A 10,720-nucleotide genomic window follows, 5' to 3' on the forward strand; every position below is an offset into this window, starting at 1 on the left:
CCCCTGGCGGAACCTCCCAGCAACTCAGCGGCTCCCCCTGGCGGCGCTTCCCCAATCCGCACCAGCGGCTCCCCCTGGCGGCGCCTCCCCAATCCGCACCAGCGGCTCCCCCTGGCGGAACCTCCCAACAGCTCAGCGGCTCCCCCTGGCGGAACCTCCCAAATCCGCACCAGCGGCTCCCCCTGGCGGAACCTCCCAGCAGCTCAGCGGCTCCCCCTGGCGGAACCTCCCAAATCCGCACCAGCAGCTTCCCCTGGCGGAACCTCCCAGCGGCTCAGCGGCTCCCCCTGGCGGCGCTTCCCAAATCCGCACCAGCGGCTCCCCCTGGCGGAACCTTCCTTTATTACCGCATAGAGAAAAAACTCTTTAACCTCAAGTCACCTTCATACCAAAACTAAAGAGAAGGTTCACCAGGATGTTGCCTGGTCTTGAGGTGTTGGCTATGAGGAGAGGTTGAATAAACTAGGATTGTTTTCACTGGAAGATGGAAAGATGAGACTCACCTGAGGAAGGAGCTTGGGGCTCCGAAAGCTCATGCTGCCAAAGAAACCTGTTGGACTTTAACCTGGTGTTGAGACTTCTTACTGTGCTTACCCCAGTCCAACGCCGGCATCTCCACATCAAGATGAGACTTGACAGAGGTGTACAAAATGATGAGGCATAGACAGGGTGGATAGTCAGAGGCTTTTCCCAGGGTGGAAGTGTCAATAACCAGGGGGCACAGGTTCAAGGTGAGAGGGGGAAAGTTTCAGGGAGATGTGTGGGGGAAGTTTTTCACACACAGAGTGGTGGGTACAAACAAAGAACAGTACAGCACAGGAAACAGGCCCTTCGGCCCTCCAAGCCTGTGCCGCTCATTGGTCCAACTAGACCAATCGTTTGTATCCCTCCATTCCCAGACTGCTCATGTGACTATCCAGGTAAGTCTTAAACGATGTCAGCGTGCCTGCCTCCACCGCCCTACTTGGCAGCGCATTCCAGACCCCCACCACCCTCTGTGTAAAAAACGTCCCTGAGACGCGCTGCCAGAGGTGGTGGTGGAAGCAGGCACATTAGCAACATTTAAGAGGCATCTGGATGGGTACATGAATAGGGAGGGATTAGAGAGATACGGACCGAGTCAGGGCAGGTTGTTTTTTAGTTTTGTTCGGGCATCATGATCGGCACAGACTTGGAGAGCCGAAGGGCCTGTTCCTGTGTTTTTTCTTTGTTAAACTGACCACCATAGACATACACAATCTACGGTTTGTGAACGATTGCCGTGTCATTGCTCACTGCACCAAACCTCTCTCGATCTCTTCCGGTTTGCACACAGGAAACCGATCTGTCCTTAAATGTTGCCAAACCAAAACTTACATATCAACCCCCATCTGTCAGCCAAATAGACCCTTATACATTGACAGAGAGACATATGAACATAAGAATTAGGAGTAGTAGGCCATTCGGCCCCTTGAGCCTGCCCTGCTATCCAATAAGATCATGGCTAATCTAATTTTGACCTCAACTCCACATTCCTGCCTACCCCAATAAACTTTAACCCCCTTGCTTTTCTAAGAATCTATCAACTTCTGTCTTAAAGCTATTGAAAGACTTTTCTTCAACCACCTTTTGAGGATGAGAATTCCACTCTCACAACCCTCAGAGAGAAAAAGATCCTCATCTCTGTCTTAAATGGGTGACCCTTTATTTTTAATCAGTGGCTGTTTGTTCTAGAAAAGGAAGCAAATCCCAAACTCTAGACCTCACTCCCACACAGGGACATGAGAAATAGAAGCAGGAGTAGGCCACCAGGCCCTTCAAGCCTGTCCCACCATTTAATACGATCATGGCTGATCTATGCCGGCTTCAACTCCTTTTCTGTGCAAGGCCCCAAAGCCTATTTCTCGACCTATCAAATATTTATCCACCTCCACTTTAAATACTTCTAGTAATTCAGCCTCCACCACCCTTTGGGGCAGAGAATTCCAGAGATTCACCACCCTCTATGAGAAGAAATTTAAACGCACCTCAGTTTTAAAACACCGGCCCTTTATCTTGTAGCTCTGTCCCCTTGTTCGAGACTTCCCCACTAGTGAAAACCATCTACCCTGACAAGCTCCCTCAGGATCTTATATGTTTGAATAAGGTCACCTCTCACTCTTCTAAACTCCGCGGAACACAGTCCGAGACTCTTGATAGGGCAACCCTCTCATCCCAAGAATTAGCCTGGTGAATCTCCTTTGGACTACCTCAATTGTTAGTATATCCTTTTTAAAGTAAAGGAACCAAAGCTTTACACAGTATTCCAGGTGAGACCTTACCTACACCCTGTACAATTGCAACAAAACCTCCCTATTTTTAAACTCCAGTCTCTTTGCAATAGAGGCCAAAATGCCATTTGCCTTCTTAACTACGGTGGCACAGTGGTTAGCACAGCTGCCTCACAGCGCCAGGGGCTTGGCTTCAATTCCTGGCTTGGGTCACTGTGTGTGCAGAGTCTGCACGTTCTCCCCGTGTCTGCGTGGATTTCCTCGGGTGCTCCGGTTTCCTATCACAGTCTAAAGATGTGCTGGTTAGGGTGAATTGGCCATGCTAAATTCTCTCAGTGTACCCGAACAGGTGCCGGAGTGTGGCGACTAGGGGATTTTCACAGTAACTTCACTGCAACGTTAATGTAAGCCTACTTGTGACAATAATAAATAAACTTTAAACTAACTACTTGGTTGGACCTGCTTGTTTTTCGATTCATGCACTAGAATAACTGGATTGGTCTGCACTTTGCTCACCTGCACTCTCTCATCATTCAGATAATAATCTGCCTTTTGATTCCTCCGACCAAAGTGCATGACCTCACACTTCCCCCACATTAAACTCCATTTGCCACGTTTTCGCCCAGTCACCCAATTTGTCTATATCCCATTGCAAAATCACTATATCCTCATCACAGCATGCCCTTCCACCTATCTTCGTATCATCGGCAAATTTGGAAACCTTACATTCTGTTCCTTCCTGCAGGTCATTAATGTAATAGTAAACAATTGTGGGGCAAGAACTGATCCCTGCGGTACTGCACTAGCGGTCACGAGCATTCGGTCTCTGATATTTGGGTAAGCGTTCTCCAAGGCGGCCTTCACAACACACGATGGCGCAGAGTCGCTGAGCAGAGACTGATAGCCAAGTTCCGCACACATGAGGACGGCCTCAACCGGGATCTTGGATTCATGTCACACTATCTGTAACTCCCACAACTTGCCTGGACTTGCAAAATCTCACTGGCTGTCCTGTCTGGAGACAATACACATCTCTTTAACCTGTGCTTAATGCTCCCTCCATTCACATTGTCTGTATCTTTAAGACTTGATTAGCTGTAAAGACTCGCATTCCAATCATTATTCATTATTCTGTAAATTGAGTTTGTGTCTTTATATGCCCTGTTTGCTGTGTATGAGCAGATCTCCCACTCACCTGACGAAGGAGCAGCGCTCCGAAAGCTAGTGGCGTTTGCTACCAAATAAACCTGTTGGACTTTAACCTGGTGTTGTTAGACTCCTTACTGTGTTTACCCCAGTCCAACGCCGGCATTTCCACATCAGTACTGCACTAGTTACATGTTTCCACTCTGAAAAGAATCCATTTATTCCAACTCTGTTTTCTATGTGACAGCCAGTTTTCAATCCATACGAACACACTTCCTTCAATATCATGAGTGTTTTTTATGCACTGTGGTCAAATGCCTTTTGGAAATCTAAACACACATCTACATCTTCCCCTCTATCTATTCTCCGTTAAATCCTCAAATTGGAGCAACGTTGTCAAACATGGTTTACTTTTCATAAAACTGTGTTGATTAGGTTTGATTATATTCAGTTTTCCTAAATGATTAGCCACTTCCTCTCTGATTATTGACTCCAGCGTCTTGGCAATAATAGATGTTAAACTAACTGGCCTGGATGAAATTAAATCAAGGTGTGATCTTTCTGTTGCTTTTCCAGTCTGGAAATGTGTTCACTGCTCTGAAATTTGCAGATCAGCAAGTTGGAATAATTGTGTCCAGTTACCAATGTGGCGTTGCCCAAGCGCAGGAGGTCCAATCCAATCAGTTAAGTTCTATCTGTCAGGCTGACTTCACTGGGACATGCCTGCACGTACTGCGAAATAATTAAGCTTCAAAATCCATGCCACATGTCGGTGCGTTTCACCCACGGGGAGGGTGTGAAAGGGGAGGAGGTGACAAACCAAGACCGCAAGGAACTACAAAAGATCGTGAATGTAACCCAATCCATCACTCAAACCAGCCTCCCATCCATTGACTCTGTCTACACTTCCCGCTGCCTCGGCAAAGCAGCCAGCATAATTAAGGACCCCACGCACCCCGGACATTCTCTCTTCTACCTTCTTCCGTTGGGAAAAAGATACAAAAGTCTGAAGTCACGTACCAACCGACTCAAGAACAGCTTCTTCCCTGCTGCCGTCAGACTTTTGAATGGACTTACCTTGCATCGAGTTGATCTTTCTCCAGCTATGACTATAACACTACATTCTGCACTCTCTCGTTGCCTTCTCTATGAACGGTATGCTTTGTCTGTATAGCGCGCAAGAAACAATACTTTTTACTGAATGTTAATGCGTGTGATAATAATAAATCAAATCAAATCTTCAATAAAATGGAGGGAAAGCCACTGTACAGCAGCAAACTGATAGTGGGCAAACATAGCTCTCCCTCTCTCTTTTCAGGAACAGCTGGATGAACACATTGCTACCCAAGGTGGGTTAGGGTGGGGGACTGGGTCTAGCAAAGACACAATGGGCTGAATGGCCTGCTTCTGTTCTTGCATCATTTGGCAACATTCAAAGCAAGCAACAATCTGTCTCTTTATTCTTTCATGGGACGTGGGTCAGCATTTATTGCCCACCCCTAATTGCCCCTTAAACTGAATAGCTTGCTAGGCCGTGTCAGAGGCGGCGAAGAGCCTCTGCTGTGGCTCTGGAGTCACATATAGGCCAGACCGGTAAGAACAGATTTCCTTCCTTAAAGGACATTAGTGAGCCAGATGGGTTATTACAACAATCCGTGAGCACCATTACTGAGATTAACTTAATACTCCAGATTTATTAACTGAATTTAAATTCCAGCAATTGGTGTGGTGGGATTTGAACCCATGTCCCCAGGACATTAACCTAGATTATAAGTCCAGTGACTTTACCACTGCGCCATTGTCTCCGCTGTCAAATCCTCGGCAAACCCGACACTTGTTTCCCACAGTATTTATGCCTGTGCCTCTGAGTGGCTGTGTGGAAGGAGATGTTTCACGGGCATGATAGTACAGTCAAGCTGAGGTAGGCAATGTCCGTCCAGCCCCCAAGGTGACTATCTGGCTCAGATAACCAGATGTTGTATCCAAGAACTTAGCTTCGCTCAGTTTCCCAGCAGCTCCTGCATGAGCTAAGGTCCAGTCTGTCTGAGCAAATGCCTGGCTCCATGATGCCCACCTCATCAACAGGCCAATGTTTCGTTGGCCACTCCCTGTGCAATTCCAGATGGGCACACCTCTTCTTCAAGGGAGAGAGGAGGAAGAGAGATAACGACCAAGAATGAGGGCAGAGAGAGAAGTGCAGGACAAAGACCATAAGACCAGCAGATATAGGAGCAGAATTAGGCCATTCAGCCCATCGAGTCTGCTCCGCCATTCAATCATGGCTGATATGATTCTCATCCCCATTCTCCTGCCTTCTCCCCGTAACCCTTGATCCCCTAATTGATCAAAAACCTATCTATTTCTGTCCTAAAGACACTCAATGACCTGGCCTCCACAGCCTCTGTGGCAAAGAGTTCCACAGACTCACCACCCTTTGGCTGAAGAAATTCCTCCTCATCTCAGTTTTAAAGGAGCGCCCCTTCACTCTGAGGTTGTGCCCTCGAGTTCCAGTCTCTCCCACTAGTGGAAACATCCTTTCCCCGTCCACTCTATCTAGGCTTTTCAGTATTCTGTAAGATCAAAAGAACAAAAGTGTGGAAAAATTGGTTGGCAGAAAGGGGGAGAAACAGAGGGGGGGGGAATGAAATTATCAATAGCCATGGGGGCAGGGGGGGGGGGGGGGGAGAGACAGAGATAACAAAGAGGGTAGACACAAAGGCAACGCATTGCAGATTGCAGCATCATTGGAGAGGGGAACACAGTTAACATTTCAAGTCCATTATGACTCTTCCATGGAGCTGGAGAGAGGTAGAAATGTAATGGGCGGGGGTTTTATGCTGTTGGAAAAGGGGAGAGAGTCAGGTGCAAACAAAGGGAAGGTCAGAGATGGATCAGAGGGCGGTAGAGATTAAATTCCAAAGATGTCTTGGAACAAAAGGCAAAGGGAGTTGTGGTTGTCGAAAAGGAACAGAGCGTTAACAGTAGAATAAAGGTCAGCTCAGTCTGAAAGTAAAAGCAAGATGCAGACTAACACTTGATGAAAGCAATTATTTTACATTTTTCTTAGTTTTTAGACAGTATACAGGCACTGGCAGCACTAACAGTAAAGAGTTAAATGGCAACTTTCACACATGTAAATGCTCTAATAGAACTAAATAAGTAACAATGATTTTAAAACATGTAAGCCGATATTCCAAATGTAGGGGCGACACGGTGGCACAGTGGTTAGCACTGCTGCCTCACAGCGCCAGGGACTCGGGTTCAATTTCCAGCTTGGGACGCTGTCTGTGTGGAGTCTGCATGTTCTCCCCGTGTCTGCGTGGGTTTCCTCCGGGTGCTCCGGTTTCCTCCCACAGTCTGAAAAACGTGCTAGTTAGGTGCATTGACCCAAACAGGTGACGGACTGTGGTGACTAGGGGATTTTCACAGTAACTTCATTGCAGTGTTAATGTAAGCCTTACTTGTGACTAATAAATAAACTTTAAACTTGTATTTCAAGTATTTTACTGTGATTGTTCACTTTGGCCAATGCAAGTTATGAAAGGTGTGATGGGAAAGGTAAATAGTTCAGAGCCAAAGACCTGGGAAGCCAAAACTCATCTCTGGAAGATTCTTATGAGGTAACACATTCTGAAACTTTTTTAAATTCATTTATGGGACATGGGCATCACTGGCCAGGACAGCATTTATTGCCGATCCCTAGTTGGCCTGGAACTGAGTGACTTTCTCAGCCATTTCAGACAACAGTTGAGAGTCAACAACATTGCTGTGGCTCTGGAGTCACATGTAGGCCAGACCAGCTAAGGATGGCAGATTTCCTTGGTTATCATTAGATTCTTAATTCCAGACATTTTTTATTGAATTCAAATTCCACCATCTGCCGTGGCGAGATTTGAACCCGAGTCCCCAGAACATTAGCTGAGTTTCTGGATTAATAATCTAGCGATAATACCACTGGGCCATTGCCTCCCTCAAAATAACAACGAATAGATTCAGTCACTGCCCAGACACAGAATAGATATGACCCTGGACGCAGGAACACATGTCTATTAAGCCTGGCAGTGAGCCAGTGGGAACATCCACTTTGACCCTTATGGTAGCATTGACCATAACCAGGCAACAAGAAAGTAGCTTTAACCAAAAAGGGAGTTAGTGTCTGGGTTTTATGGACAAATGAAATATCATCATGATGGTAGGTAGGTATTCTGCAGTTGGCTGAGGTACTTGACAGAGATTTATATTGATGTGTGTATACTAAATGAAATTAATTTTAAATGAATGAAGGGCGGGGAATCTGATTAAGAAAATGTATAACAATTCTGTTTTTACTGATAACTTCAGAACTTGTCCGAGAGGTCCGTGTATCTGTGATCATCGAGATAACTTCTGATTGGTCTCTGGTCTCTTTTGTACCGGTGACATTAGCTTCGTGAGTGACTCTTTGCCACCTCGTAAAATACCCCGCTTACACTTGACAAAAACCAATCAAAATGGCGGACAGGGATCGTGGTCTGAAACTCGGTGTTGAGTCCAGAAGGCTATAAAGTGCCTAATCAGAAGATGTTCCTCCAGTTTGTGTTGGGCTTCCTTGGAAAGTCTAAGGATAGAAACGGAAGAACAAGATGGTGAATTGAAATGGCAAGTGACAGGAAGGTCAAGGTCATGTCTGATGACTGAGTGGGGTTCTGCAAAGCAGTAAGCCAGTTTGCTTTTGATTTCCCCAATGGAAAGGAGACACGTTGTGAGTAATGAGTGCAGTAGACTAAACTGAAAGAAGTAACTCGCTGCTTCACCAGGAAGGAGTGTTTGGGGCTTTGGACGGTGAGGAGCGAGGAGGTCGAGGGGCAGGTGGTACAACTCCTGTGGTTACATGGGAAGGTGCCTAGGGAAGGGTTGAGGTGTCGGGGGTGATGGAGAGGACTGGGCTGGGGTATCACAGAGGGAATGGTCCCCACAGACTTTTGAGGGGGAGGTGAAACGAAGGGGGGGAGGGCAGAAGTGTGGGAAATGGGTCGGACATGGTTGAGTGCCCTGTCAGCCATGGTGGGGAGAGGGGGGTTTGATGGAAAAGGAAGCCCCATTGTGGAAGGAAGAATCGTCAAGACAGATGCAACGGAACTGGAGAAAGTGAGAAAATGGAATGGAGTCCTTACAGGAAGCAGAGAGAGAGACACACACAAGCCCAAGACGCGGGAGACTAGAGGGAGAAAAACACACACTCACAAGAAGCAATGATTGAAGAGGAAACGGTCTCTGATCTTTTAGGACAAGCTGACAGGATTTCTGTTTTCAGTCTCTGCAGATTCCAGTGAGAACCTTACACCAGCAGGAGGCCCTGCGTCTGCGTCAACTCTGCAATGTCCAATTAACTCCCACACCCCAGTTTTATCCCACAGAACTAATTGAGGTGTACAACATTAAAAGACTGGTTTCCCCATGCGAAGGGGTCAATTACTGCAGGGGGAGGGTAGACTTAAGGTGATTGGTTTAGAGGGCACATGAGGAAAAACCTTTTCCACCCAGAGGGTGTCTGGAATTCACTGTCTAAGTTGGTGGTTGTGGCTGAAGCACTCAGCTCATTTGAAAGGTACTTGGATCTGGACCTGAAGTGCTGGAACCTGCTTGTCTAGTTGCTTTGTTTCCCTCTTTTTTTGACTGGCACAGATATGATGGGCAGAATGGCCTCTTTCTGCACTGTGCCAGAGCATCATTGCGAGTAAGTGTTGGAGCCAGTCTGAGCTATCCCTACTAACAGAAAGCAAACCACACAAGATTGGCCGAGCTATTCGAACAGTGGGATGAAAAGCCCCGACTATAACGGTGAACCATCCCCACATACAATAGCTTGCTGCTGACGTGTTTTAGCTGCAGAACATTTACATTGTGTTGACAGCTATCATTGGACTAGATGTACCGAGTGTATGTACACACAATAAAATGGCAGCAAGTGATTCCTGTGGGTGTCTCTGGCGGGGCCCCATCTCTAATTGCCCTTGAATGGAGTTTCTTGCTGGGATATTTCAGAGGGGAGTTCAGAGTCAACCACCTTGCCGTAGATCTGGAGTCACATGTAGGCCAGACTGGGTAAGGACGGCAGATTTCCTTCCCTAAAAAGGACATTAGTGAACCAGATGGGTTTTAAATGACAATCAATGGCAGTTTCGGTCACCATTACTGAGACTCACTTTTCAATTCCAGATTTATTAAGTCCAAAGATGTGCAGGTTGGGTGGATTGGCCGTGTTAAATTGCCTGTTTGTCTCCGGGGGGATTGGCAGGGTAAATACGCGGGGTTACAGGGATAGGGCCCGGGTGGGATTGTTGTCGGTGCAGGCTCGGTGGGCCAAATGCACTCCTTCCGCACTGTAGGGATATTACGATTCTATGAATTTAAATTCCATCAGCTACCATGGTGGGACTCGAACCCACGCCCCCAGAGCTTTAAGTGGATTACATGTTCAGTGACCTCGATGCCACCGTCTCTCCCAAGCAGCACAAATTATAGTTTGGGTTAAAGTGGAAGCAGTAATGCAAGGGAGCAAAGAGACAGACTTCCCTTCGAAATCCCTTCCTTGACTGTACGAGTCACAAGGCTGCCCCCTTGCAGGAAACTGTCATTCACATTTGCGCTACTTTTGTAAGAGGAGAACCAATTATCATTGCTTCCAAGTACATTCTCCCATTCGACAATAAATCACAGGCTCTATCACTATCAATGAATCTTAGTTCCTCAAGAGTCGCAAACACACCCACTCTCCTGGCAGCGACCCCGCTACCCCCCAGCGACCCCGCCACCCCCCAGCGACCCCGCTAAAGCCCAGCGTCCCCGCTACCCCACAGCGACCCCGCTACCCCACAGCGACCCCGCTACCCCACAGCGACCCCGCTACCCCACAGCGACCCCGCTACCGCCCAGCGTCCCCGCTACCCCACAGCGACCCCGCTACCCCACAGCGACCCCGCTACCCCACAGTGTCCCCGCCACCCCACAGCGACCCCGCTACCCCACAGCGACCCCGCTACCCCACAGTGTCCCCGCCACCCCACAGCGACCCCGCCACCCCACAGTGTCCCCGCCACCCCACAGCGACCCCGCCACCCCACAGTGTCCCCGCTACCCCACAGAGACGCCGCTACCCCAGTGTCCCCGCCACCCCACAGCGACCCCGCCACCCCAGTGTCCCCGCTACCCCACAGCGTCCCCGCTACCCCACAGCTTCCCCGCTACCCCACAGCGTCCCCGCTACCCCACAGTGTCCCCGCCACCCCACAGCGTCCCCGCCACCCCACAGCGACCCCGCTACCCCACAGCGACCCCGCTACCCC

The sequence above is a fragment of the Mustelus asterias genome, chromosome 22, assembly GCF_964213995.1.
Source record: "Mustelus asterias chromosome 22, sMusAst1.hap1.1, whole genome shotgun sequence".
Taxonomy (NCBI): domain Eukaryota; kingdom Metazoa; phylum Chordata; class Chondrichthyes; order Carcharhiniformes; family Triakidae; genus Mustelus; species Mustelus asterias.